The sequence below is a fragment of the Thunnus albacares genome, chromosome 21 (assembly GCF_914725855.1).
Source record: "Thunnus albacares chromosome 21, fThuAlb1.1, whole genome shotgun sequence".
Classification (NCBI taxonomy): domain Eukaryota; kingdom Metazoa; phylum Chordata; class Actinopteri; order Scombriformes; family Scombridae; genus Thunnus; species Thunnus albacares.
The window spans coordinates 14393036-14407022 of NC_058126.1; positions in this window are offsets into that span (position 1 = coordinate 14393036).

Consider the following 13987-nt stretch of genomic DNA (forward strand, 5'->3'; position numbering starts at 1 on the left):
TGTCTGTTATATCACCATGTCCTGTTATTCTTTATGGCTTCCATAGGCACTAAAGAGGAGAGAAGTTATTTTCTTTTCATTACTTCTCTCTCTTGGGGGACTGGGAGACTTGGTCCAGCTCTTCCCCTTCAGTCCAGAAATTCTTTTCAATTAAAGGCCTATCCTACCAGATGGTAGAGACATTAGGACAGCGCTCTGTTGATGTGCCGCCCCTGCAACCAATGGACAGCCATTTCATTTACCAGGCAGTAAATCTTAAGGCACCTAATGCCCCGCAGCACAGGCCGCCAGCACCCGACAACACACACCAGCCTGGCCAAAGTGTTATGCGCCAGGCTAAACTTTTACTGTGCAATCCTGCGCTCTCAATCACACATGTATTGTCTTTGCCACGGATCAATTAAAAGGATCAGGTCTAAAAAAAGGGCCATTTGTAAAATGGATGTCCTCTAAGAACCGAAACAGCGGCAGAGAGCACTGGAAGCATGAATAATTTATCCCGAAACCCTATCACAGTGTTTGTATCAGTTTCCATCATAAAGCTTGGCAAGAGAGAGGGGGAGGAGGGGAATACATCAGCCTGTGTGACAGGCTCTGCAGGGAGGGTACAGTAGAGGGTCTTCTGGGCAATCACATACACATAAATCCACTCGCTGTCACTGGAGGAAGAGGACTAAAATGGCACAGTGAGAGCGTGGCATAAGGACTTGTACTCTAAAAAAGAAAAATCACATTTTGAAGGAAAACAGCTATCTTTCACACTGACAGTAATCGATTTTTTAAAACTATAAAGGCCTTTGGTGATGGTTACATGTGTTTTAGGGTCGTAAATTTCCTGAGTGTATGAAGTAACTTCATAAACAAAAGCATGAAAATCATCAAACTTTACATGCTGTTTTTTTTTAAACATGACAGCTACAATTTACAGTCGAGTCGATGTAGTTTTATAGCGGCATGTGAAAGCACATGAAAAGCCAGGTGATGACGACGAATTCAGCTTTTTTCCCATCTTCTTTAAAAAAAAACCAAAAAGCGTATTATGTACTGCAACTACTGCAAAAATATACAAGGACAAATAAGAAACCTCTGGGCTGACAATGAATTTCTTCCAGTCTTAATCTAGACTTTTAACAATGAATAGTATATATCTGTGTCAATACAGTTCATAGACACCACGTTCCTTTCTCAGTTTGGAGAACTGGGATGAACTTCATGTAAGGGAGAAGTAGGCCATCTCGTCACTCTCTCTCTCTGTTTCCCTTTGTGTTTCCACTGACATGATGAAAGGATCATTTTGCGTTTGGGAGCGAATCTGCTTTGGAGCAATGTCTGATTCCATAACACATACACCAGACACTGATTGCTTATCAAAGGAAATTGCCCAGCATGTTAAATTTCGCATATGTTTTTTCTCAATTGCTTCAGCTGGCTTGAAATGTGAGTGTCTGATGAGAAGCAGAGATGCTCCGAGTAGTAGAAGGGCAGAGAGACAAGAAAGGCAGAATGCAGAAATACACTTTTCTTTTGATAAGACTCAAACACAAAACACCCACAAGTTTTTCTTCCCTCACAGCCAAATGCAGGGCAAAAAGGAAAAGACAAAGAAAAGAGAAAGGAGTTGTGTTCCTAAAGAAAAGGAGTGATCTAAACACGTAGATCTATACTGTTTCCTGTAACCTGTACACCTGATTTTATGGTAATGTCTATGAAGGCCAGCTATTGTGTAAATACTGTCTCCACTGTTTCCTGAACATAAATGCAGATTTGATATTTGATACCTGACAAATATGAGTGGGTTCTTTTATGTCTTGATTTACATTTCTATAATATGTCGGTATTATGTAGCTTGGAATATAAGGATATATGTAATTGTATGATAAAATAGGGCTCAAATGTGTTTTGATGAAAGGCATCATAACTCATTTGCTGCCCATTTCCTGTCACGTTTGGAGACTTGTAAAAACAGAGCTCCTGGTGAGTGAGTGAAAAGCAGCTAGTCTGAGCTCACCTCAGCTCCGTCCTGGCCAGCAATCACAGTCCGTTAACTCCCACTGTTCCCAGCTGCCGGGGAAGAGGAGCTGGGGACCGACCGGCAGCTACTGCCAGCAGACTCACCGCGATCTGCGTCTGAAGCACGGGCCAAACCCCCTCGCTCCCAGCGGAGAGTGCCATTTTCTGCAAGAGTGAGTGAAAGTCTGGTTTCAGACGGAGAAGGCAGCTTGTTAGGCTGCTCTCTCTTCACCCACTCCTCATTCAACGAGAGCTCTGGGATGTTGGAGGAAATCCCACAGAGTTGAAAAGAGACTCAGTCAAAACAAAGGCTTCTGTCAGGGCCAGAGCCCACAACCATTTTCACACATTGTTCTACCTGGTAAAGGTGTTTGCAGTCACTTTACTTATTACATGGATGGCTGGAGACGAGACTTAGTCAGTCTCATATAAAAACCCGCAATATTTTTATATTTTTAAAGAAAATTTCAGTTTTACTACAATGCAGTTTGGGTTGTTATTTCTACTGGTGGTTAGAAAAAAAGATTGTACTCACAAAGTTTATTGCTTCTCTTTGCTAAAGAGAAGTCTGACAGGACAGGGAACACTTATGTGAAAAACAAAACAAAACAAAGGCAAACAGTAAAGTTTCAGTTGTAAACATCCATCACAATTTACTGTTTGACTTCTCTGCTCAACTTTTACTGTGCTCACCATAATTGTGCACTCACAGTTTTCCTGTTCATTTGGGATTAATACCAACTTTTCGGATATTTTCACTTTTGGTTAAACTCCAAATAAAGTGGTTAACTGTTGCCTTATTTACAACTGGTCTGTCTGAACACTAGTGTTTCTTGCCCCATCACAGTTTTGATGTTATCATAACCAAATGATGGTCAAACTATAAAAATAAGACATAAAATGCAATAAATACTAATATTTCTTTAAAAGCATAGTCTGACATTTTAGGTAAAACAGCTTTCTTGCTGAGAGTAAGATGAAAAGATTGATAGCGATATCATGAAAGTATGCTAAATATGAAGCTAAAGCCAGCAGGCGAGGAGGCGAATAAGTATTTTTTCCAAATGTGTCAAAGTTTTCCTTTAAATTTCTGTTTTGCTTTTTTCTAATGCCAGTTGTGTCTACTGAGTTCACGAAAGCTTTTTCATTTGTTGTTCTCGCCATCCAGCAGGAAGTAAAGCTTGTACTGCGTCCACAAGCAGGAGCAGCTGTATGTACTGCTGAGTACCAAAAATGTAACCATTTTAAGACAATGTGTATGTTTCAGATTAACCCTTATTAGCTGAGACGTTTCCTCCTTATTGTCCTCAGAGATAAATCTCAATCAACATACTTAACTGGTTGATGTATTGGACCATCAGTGTTGTTACATCAGGTAGGACTATTGCATGTCTGACGCCTGCTTCTCCATCTCTTCTCCCAATCTGTCCTGCATGTAATATATGATAATGGTCTCTGTCTTTTTTTTTTTTCAGACAGAGGGGTTTGAGGTGTCATTTTACTCAGCATCCATAAATAGAACGTGTGGAGCATATCCCCCATGGAGGTGAATGCATATCATGTTAGCAGGGCTGAGTAGGTGCTAACCTGCTGCTGGCAACCTCCACACTAAACAATACTTGTTACAGAGAAACATAGAAATTGGATCACTGTTGTGTGAAAAGTGAACTAATGTTATGTGGAGTAAAACACTGGAAAGTGTAACACAATCTAATGCTTATTGTTGTCAAGAGCTAGTTCCCTTGACAGAATTACATTACAAGTAATTGAATAACAACAGGGATGTATCTAGATTGTAAAGTGTGATATATCTGATTCAAAATTAGGTTGGTACTGTTAAAAACACATTTTAAATGTTCTTTTTCAGTCAAAAAGAAAAAAAATCCAGAAAAAAGTGAATATTTTGAGTGTTTCCTGTTTTCATTTTCATCCATGTTGGAAAGTTTCCAACACATACAGTGGAGCTCAAGTTCAGTTTTGATGTAGAAACATGGGGGGGGGGGGGGAATCAGGGCATTCAGATTAGGTTCAGTTTTTGATGCAGTCTTTCATTCAAAATGCTGTAAATTGGCAGTTTTTACTGAGCAAGGAAACAGGGTTTGACTGGAGGTTTTGTTAAAAGAAATTAAAAGGTAAACGTCTCTCTGATGCTGTATCATACAGTTCTACTAAACTGCTGCCAAGGTTAAATCTGTAACAAATTATCTGATCCCGTCTCTCCTTTACAGGCTTAATCATCCCAGACCCTTAAATACAGGCTGGGCCTTGTGGTTAGGTGTGTAACAATGTGTAAAAATTACACGCATTAAGACAGTGCCAATTACAGAAACCTCAACATTTCCATTAACACAGAGCAGACACGGCAACGTTTTGAGCTTTGATACCATACACGCCCTGATATTTACCTGAGCTGGTATCGGAAAGTCTGTCGTAAACCAAAAAATATCCCGGGGCATCGAACAAGTCGCCTGAGAAACCACTAACAAGTCTGCTTCCTTCCGAAACACCCTCCTCCGCTCAGTAAAAGTCTCCGAGCCATGCCAGCGACATAAAGACATAAAGACGTGATAACTAATATAGCCTTGGCTACCTCGACGTGCCCTGCAGTCACAAGCCTATTGTTGCCGTGCTCTTTTGAAGCCTGGGAAAAATATCAAAGTGTTGGAGGCTGACAGAGCTTAGAACAATTAGATTTTGGCTGTGTGACAGGAAAACCTTAGACAACGAGAGAGAGATGGAGTGAGAGAGAAAAAGACTGACAGATAGAGAGGGAAAGAGTCGAGTGTGTGTGCGGTGATTTCTGGCATTTCTGACTGATGGGGCGAGAGGCTGGGGGGGGGGGGGGACCTCAGATATTACTGTCCTGAAGCATGACAGCTTGACAAGGCAGCCTCCATTTCAAGCTTTACAGGAAGGAGCAGGCTGCTCACAAGCCCTGGCACATGAGAGAACTGCTACAGATAGACATGCAAACATGCAGTGTAGACACACAGACACACACACACACACACACGCATATAGACATGCTCAGGAATGTGTATCAGTCTGAAAACACAGTGTAAAAAGGTGGACTCGGCCTCAGTGCGTAAAACAGCAGAGCAGACAGGCCGGGATGGATGCCAGACCTCCAATCATCCCATTTCCAATCAGAACAAGCCTGCGAAATTGGTATCCTCCATCTGACTGACAGAGCGAGAGAGGAAGAGAACGAACGGGAAAGGAAGAGAGCGAGAAAAGGAGAACGTCTGGTCTAGCTACAGCCTGTGCTGCTCCTCTGTTCCCAGCCAGCGCAGGAAATGAAGAAATAGGATCACATCAAAATATGCAAGCCCGATCATCCCCAGCACACCTTTCCAAAGGCTTCAAACAAGCCAACATAGGATTTAAGAGATTAACCTTTTGCCAGATGAAACAATTCTATGGAGATTATTAAGAAATGTGTTTTAATGATGAGCAAAATTGCACTGATGATAAAATAAGCCCAACCTCTAGAGCAGTCTGTCTGCGAGTCATGCCAACCAATACAAAACTCCCCTTTAAAGAGATTACGAAGCGATAATGAAACAATCAAACCAGAGAAGAGCAAAGGCTGTTTTTGTATGATTTCAGCACTGATGAGGTGAAGGGAACAATGCGTACAAGGCCTTACTTGGAGTTTCTACTGAAGTAGTAAAGAGTCTGGAGATGAAAACACACGCTGGTATATACTATCACTGGCTTGTAAAAGAGATTTTTTAGTTCTGTTAAATTTGACAGTTTGAAATGTGCTATTTTGTCTTTTCATGTTCCTTATTCTTTTCAAGGAAGTTACTTCACTTCACTTTCATTTTGTAGGATAGACGTCACTAATTAACTCATCTTGTTTGTTTAATCTGTACAAAAACTAAAGTGTAAAAACAGCAAGTTACAGATTTGGGGTTATAAATTGGACTATTTCTTGGCTGGGAGCAGTGACTTCCTGGAGTCTCAAGCACATAACTCCTGCAAAACTGTAACTTGTTGTATTTACACTTTGGTTTTTGTACAGATGAAACAAAGATATAATGTGTTCATTCTTGAGCTTCAAATGTTTTTATCTTTGGACAGAGCCAGGCTTGCTGTTTCCCCCTGATTCCAGTCTTTATGCTAAGCTATGCTAACCGTCTACTAGCTCCATCTTCATATTGACCATACAGATATGAGAGTGGTATTGATTTTCTCAACCATTTCTATACTTTGGTAAGTTTAATGTGACTTGATTACGATACCTGCCCTGTTGGCATAATTTAGCTAAAGCGTGCACCGCTTAGTGTTCCCAGTACACTACGTTTGCTTCAGTCCAAGGTAGTGGGGCGTGTTTTCAGAGGGTGAAGGGCATGCTCTTATTTGGAACGTCGTGGCTCCAAAAGGAAAAGATTTTACTGACCATAAGCTGCAAATCTTTAAACCAGCTCCAATGCAAACCAATGGGTGACATCACTCTTCCTGCTACGTCCATTTTCATATAAAGTCTATGAAATAATCAAAATTCCATAAATATTAAACTATTCCTTTGCCACAATTAACAACATAACAAAGACATTTTCTTGAGAATGGACACATGGAAGACAAGTGACACATAAGAAGAAAACACATCTATGTAAATTCAACACTGATGCAAGACAGCCGATCCCATGTCAACATACTGGGAAAGAACTTACAGCACAGCAGCCAAAGGTGTTGCTGCTGTGATGAAAAAATAGTTGGAAATACCTCCAAAGTCAAGCTGATATATAGAAAATAAAACACAAATGGAGATATTATATTAATTATACTGACACTTTAAAAGTTGAGAAATCTTGATAAATCAGGATACAGACAAAGTCAAATCGCCAGAGAAAGAGAGACAGTAAAAGAGTATGAGAGATAGTGGGTGGGAGCGGTGAGATAGTGACATAAATATATAACACGAGCAAAAACTGCAAGAAGAAGAAGAAGCTTGCATGCAATGGTTTTGAAGCAGGTGGGGCTGAATCCCTCCTGGTGGGCAGTGATTGCTGTTGGCTGAGGTCCACCCAGCCTGCAGCTAGCAGAACGTTATCTATGGCTCAGTAAATTCCCTTTTATTTGATTTGATTTTTTTTCCTCAGGTTGAGACTTTCTGTAGTTCCGTGACAGAAGCCCATAACATATGCACACTTTGAAGCCCAAAAGTTTAAAACATGTCTTCATAAATCCCACTATAGTTTATAAATGTGTATGTACTTTTATGATGTTAAGGAGGGGAAAGTACATTTACGAAGCGTAAACATATGGGTGATGCTGTATATCATGCTGCTGTAATCAAGGGAGCAAAACCCAGGCCCCTGATTAATTAACTGCTCATTAACAAACACACACACACGCACACACACACACTCACTGCTGAATATTATTAGTCAGTCCAGGACACACACAGACAGACAGAGCATTTGTTTTTCTCACTTTAACATAGTTCATTTTTAGGTAGCAGTGGCCAAAAAGTCTTTGAATAGCATTTGTCAAAAAGATGAGTATTACTCTTCTTTAAAATTTATCACAGTTCTTTAGAAACTGTGATTGTTTATGGGATACACTCATAAAGAGTAAAAAGAAAAAAAAATACACACATGGGTATCAGCTGGATTTCATTTCTCTCTTTTTTCTCCTTTCCGCTACTCTCTTCATAGAGACGTGGGGAGCTCATAAAGAGGCAGAGAGGGAGAGGATCTGGGTGATGTAATTTGCTCTTAGCGTCAGTGAGGAGCAGACCGGTGATTTAGCAGGAGTGTGCTGAAGACATGACAGAGACTAATTGCTTTCATTAATCACGTTTTGCAGGGCCCTCTCCGAGGTAAACTAATTGAAATCCTCTTACCTGTCAGGGCGCCAACCATTGTGCGCCGGCAGGAGTCACGCAGGGAGGAGGGGCGGCAGCGGGGAGGGTAAAGGTGCAGGGAGAGAGTGCAGGAGAAGGAACAGGCAGGAAATGAAGCTTTAACTACAAATAAACCATGTCTTTGTCTAGACAAATCTCTTTTCAAGCCGTAATGCTCTCTGAAATGTGTTAATGTCATGTAAAGTCTTTCAGGGGGCTGCGGAGCTGAGGAGAAGCCAAGTGCAAATGTGGCTTGGGAAGAAAGGCTCTTTTCCAGCATAAAATACCAAATCAAATTATTCCCCTGGCCCATCTGCCAGTGGCGTCGGAGAGAGAGAGGCTTTAGGCCTTAATACCTTTGTGTGTGACAGGGGCCATTACTGAGGCCCCTTTATGGTGGAACACAACAGAGACATCAGAACAGCCCGGTTTCTGCAGACAGATGGAGGAAAGACAGACAGACAGACAGTGAAGAGATGGAAGAGAGTGGATTCCCTGGAAAGCATGCCTGCAAAGTATAATGTAGGAATCAATTACTTCCACTATCTAAGCATACAGAAGCCTTATTGTTTGTTACCACTGTGGATTGGTTTCAGGTATTCACATTAAAATTTGAAGAGAAATCAATTTTTCATGGACATTTTGTACATTTAGAAGTCACTGCGCCAAAAAAGTAAAAACTTTGTGGTATATTTTCAGTTAAATCTTGTTATACACAGCTGGTAAAAGAAATAAAAGCTAATTAAATCTCCAATAGCAAAAAATGAAGTTGATGTAATTGATTTATTAGGTGAAATCACAACTTTCACCTTAATTCACCTGTGGATGGGGGCATGAATGGAATGGAAAGTGACTTCTATTGTCTTACTTTTCCTTATTCTCTCTCAATTTATTTGTATTTGCTAATTTTACATGTCACATGATGGTGTTATAAATATAAACTATGGCATAGGTATGAATCAAGTATGTAATAATGGTATGTGTGTCCTTTATTAAAGAACATCAAATGCTAACAAACAATGATGATGTGACCTCAGCGTCAAATCCACACATACCTGTTCAACTCTCATGTATTGTACCTCACTGCCAATCGGAAGCAGTTTGAATTTAAAGAAGCGGTCACACCTGCATATACATCCACACACATACACACACACACACACACACAGACACACACAAACACACACACCTCTATTTGGCAGTGGTATTCAGGAGTCGCATAGAAGACAAATCCAAAAGTGATTGCCGTGTGAAAGGCCCTCCTCCTGCCTTGAGAGTGCGTCTCCAGTTACGAGGTCACAGACAATTAGAGAGAGAGGATCAGACAGCCCCACTGTTGTCATGGTGCTGCAGAGTGAGTCTCTATCTGCACGCACACACACACACGCACACACACACACACACAAACACACACACACACACACATATATGTCCACAAATAAGTAGAGTGATACAGTACATGAATTATACACACGCTAACCGCTGATTACAATCACTCACACGTTCTTTAATCACATACAAAACACAAACATGCATGTATGCAATGCTGCAAACACTTATGCATCCATACGCAAACACACACACGCACACATATAGACAGCTTACTGCCCGGGACTGCCGTCAGCTAACACCTTGCACGTCCTCCTTCCCCCCACCCTCCATGTCAGACCAACACTGCCTCAGGCTTCAAGCGCAGACATCTTTTTGGGAGGTGTAAATGTAATTTAAGGTTCAGGAATGAATTTATTTGCCAAAAAAATATTATCTGTCGATCTGCAGGGTGTTCACTGCTTCCTGAACACCTCTTGTCACTGTGCTGCCTTCCCTTGTGGTGTAGCGAGGAGGAGAAGGGCCTGCAGGGACACGGGCCGACTCCAGATCTTATCGCCGCTACCATCCCGTATTAGGTTACATCCATTTTTTAATTTAGCATAGTGGGAGACAAGTCAGCATTCACAATGAAGCCTTTATGATCTGTGTCAACTCAGTGCCAGGGGATGAGTATTGCTCTTCATCTCTCTGCGCATAAACGAACAGACAGCAGGCCAGCTTCTTTGGCTTGGACTAATAAGGACATTACAGTAGCCTTGCAAAAGATGCTACTTAAAGCTAATAATGTTACATTTTTCATAAGAAACTATCACTGGGGTGTTGATTTAACTTTAACCTAATTTATGAGGCTTTAGTTGATGATAATGCACATTATATGTATAGAAGATTTGTTCAACATATTTGGATTTCTTGATATTCCAGGGCAATTGACCCATCAATAAGAGCTGCTCCCTGTTGCTACGCCTGTCAAGCTTTCCATTGTGGTACGCCAAATATGCAGTTTTAAGGGATAATAGTTGCAGATTTCCTATTTTAAATTTGTTGTAATTTTTGAAACAACAGGTTTTCAACTTCACATAGAAGTATACAAAAAGCAGGATTCTCTTTTCTAGCCAACAACTATTGATTTTGGCAGCTGAAATGATGATTGTTACTAGCTAGTGTTAGCTAATTAGCTCATGGTAACTCTATGAGTTAGTTGAAAACTTTGTCTCCAACTGACTTTTTGATTTTTCCAGTTGATTTGTTTTAAAATGAAAACCCAGTAAAGGGAGCTTAAATGTGTGTATAATGATGCCATACTAAAAGACTGAGGTTAAACCATCATGTCCCATACAAAAAGTCATCATGTAAACCAGTAAAAACAGGTGAAATGTTTTTTTGTTGTAAAATAATCCCATTGGGATGCATACTGTTGGAAAAACATACTTGGACAAGCAACACACAGGTTAGGTCTGCTGTGCCTAGTAACAGTTGCTAAACTATTAGATTAGACTGTTCACTATTAGATCACTGTTCAGGGGAGGGGTTTGGCAGTTGTACTGTCAGATTTTGTAACATCTTCATTATGTCATCATTTCAAACTTTCATTTTGCTGCACATCCATACTGTGCATACCTCCACTGAACTTTCTTTCATTCTCTCATGCTAACCTTTCTACTGTAACACTAATCGGCCTAGCAGCTTTTTGTCAAGAATAATATCCTTCTAGTATGCTACGTGCTGATGTGAATTGGCGTAGGCTGCTTGGCTGAACAGTCCTGTGCAGCTCATGAACTAACTGAAACAATTAACACAGTGAACTCTGTCAATGCTCTAATTCTCAGGGCTTGAGGTTCAGAGGAAGAATCATGAATTATGGATTAAGGTTTAAATACCCCTGCACCTGTTCTATTAGGCCTATATGTGAGCTTTGTACATTCATATCTGAGCTGAGTGGCAACTACAGTTGGCTGCGGTGCAACTCAAAGCATTAAGCTCAAAGTGAGATCATAAAACAACATATTCAGCCCGCTTTGAAACTGGGAGAACAGCAGTGAGACAAGCCAATGTCCCCTTATCAACTTTACCTGGCAGTAGCTCTGATGTGTGTGAATGTGTGTTTAGATACTGTACAACATGCCTATTCAGGGAAGAGGTATGAGCAATCAGAGGGCAGAGAGTGAGCAGGGGGTGGTGAAGGAGAGAGGGCATAGCAGGGGGTGAATGTGGGGTGTGTGTGTGTGTGTTGGGGGCAGCTGGGGGCATAGGGGAAGGGTGAGGTGTGGGGAAGGAGCGAAGGGGGGGGGGGAAGCCTCGGTTTCCTGTTCCCCAAATTCCCAGCTCCTGTCTGCGGAGCAGGTACACAAAGCCTCCCTTGAAGGGTTTGGAGAGGGGCGGCAGGATGAAACGCAGCCACTGATGGTTAACAGATCTGTCCCCCTGGACGCCCCCCTCTTTCCCTTCCCTTCCCTTCCCCTCCCGCACTGCTAGCCAGCGCTGCGTTTGTTTACATTCTCCCAAGCCTTTTTAGCATTTTCTGGCCAGGCCAGGAGACTTGGCGGGGCTCCACGCTGCTGATTGCCATATTCCCAGACCAGAAATGTCACTTACCACTTTGCTCTCCTTCATCCGCCAGTTAAACCCTTTGTAATCCCCCAGAAGAGCGGAGTCACCCAGGATATAGAATATTTTCTCCTGTCCCAGTGGCTCCTTGCCCTGCGCTGCCCCTCCATCCCCTCTGTGTCCCCTGCCCGGACAGAGGCAGAGCAAAGAAACCATTTCAGCCAACTGGAACGAGACATTAACATTCCTACAGGGGCAGTGTTGGCTCAAGAGACAGAGTCAGACCATAGAGAAAATGCCAAAAGAGCAATAGAACAGTGGCATTAAACAACACTCACATGGGTCTCTTGGTTCCTGCATTGTTTAAAGGGTTGATTACTAAATTGACATTTTTTTTTTAAATCAACCCTGTACCTTGTTATCTAGCTATGCAAATAGCTTTGGTTTTATGTGACCAGGTTTTGAGGTACCCATCTCTGAGATTTCTGTCACCACAATATAATGGAAGCTAATGGATTTTCATTTGTCAGAGATTTGAAGATACATTTTAAAATTTCAAAAGCAACATGTCAGGGTATTCTGGACAATCCACAGACCTCTTTTCTACTTTCTACCTGAAACCTGTTGACAGCATGCTCTGTGGATTATCCAGACTAATGAGAACACTATTTTTGGAAAGTGTCGTTGTTAATTTTTTACAAATATAATTTTTACAATGGTTTTTAAAATTCGACTCTCTCCTTTTGGAGGGAGCAGAAATCTCAGGGCCTGGCCCTTCCAAACCTGGTTAAGAAAAAAAAAAATCTGCAAGCCTAGATGCCGCTAGGGGTAAGTGAGAAAACATGTTTTTCGGTGAAACAACCATACGAATATATGAGGATGTTGTCACATCATTTGTTATATCTAGGGAAAGTTTGCTGAAAATATGCCTGTGCATATGAACACACATTTATAATACATTCACGTCACAGTCTGGCCTGTGGTTCAGGGCTTTGATGAAGTGGATCTAGACTAAAAGTAAATATACGTTGGCCCATGGAACTGGACTCTACACTGATAAAGGACTTTAATTTGACCATGATCAAAAAATGTTGATGTAATATTTGTAATTTTCTCTCCAAATTGAAATGATTTCCTTAAGTAGAAGGTCATAGGTAAAAGTGGTAAAAGCATGATATATTTGTAGTCTTAGCTTCAGTCATCATCTGAATGAGTGATCTTCACCATAATATTTCAGGGCCTATGCAAAGAGAGTAGAGTATCAGGACAAGGAGGGAAAAAAAAATCTAATGAGCGAGAACATACAGCCTACCTATGAAACGGGGTTCACCTTTCCTTCATTTCTACTTATAGAAAAAATATGCGAGGAGAAAGAAAACATCACCCATGACTTATCGAGCAAAAACAAGCCAAGGTGGGACGCGAGGCTGTTTTATTAACCGGATGACATCGAGTTTATTAAACTGGCTGAGAGGCTCCTTCTCCTGCCAGACGAGAGGGAGCTTGGCCCGGGTCCGAGACCTAACTGGGGAGAGCCGGCCCAATTAACACCCGAGAGGGAGGTCCTTACACACACACACACACACACACACACACACACACACACACACACACACACTTACTGAACACACACAAACACACATATACGTAAACACCATGCACATACTCACACACCCAGCATACAGGGAGGTCTGAAGGGGCCACAGCAGCCAAATAAACCCTCAGGGACACAGTAGTTTGCAGCTCTGAGTTAGCTAAGCAGTCATGCACGTGCACACTTACGCTCACTGTCGTGGGGTGGCCTTAGCTTGCCATATAAATCTCTGCCACTCACCTTCATATGGAGTGGTGTGGTGGGCCCAGTAAATATGAGGGAGTGTGTGTGTGTTTGACCACAGATGCAGGTGGAGCTGCGGTGTGGTCGGGCAGACAGTGAGCATCGTTCCAGCTCCAGCCCTGGCAACGCCGTCACTCCCGTAACGACTCAAACACTACAGCCCTGCAGTGGTTATGAGCTGTGGTGAAAGGTTATGTGAAAGTGTGCCTTTGTTGCCGAATTTGCTCAGCGAATGAACTTCAGAACCAGCAGCTGTTACAAGCTGGTACAAGATTTTTTTTTTCTTTGTAGGAGGCACACAGCAGGGAAGTACTGCACTACATCAACTTCCAAAAAAAAAGCGATTTAGAAAATTTTCAAATTGTTCTGGAATCAGAACACAAAAAGACTAATACCTCATGTATGACTGG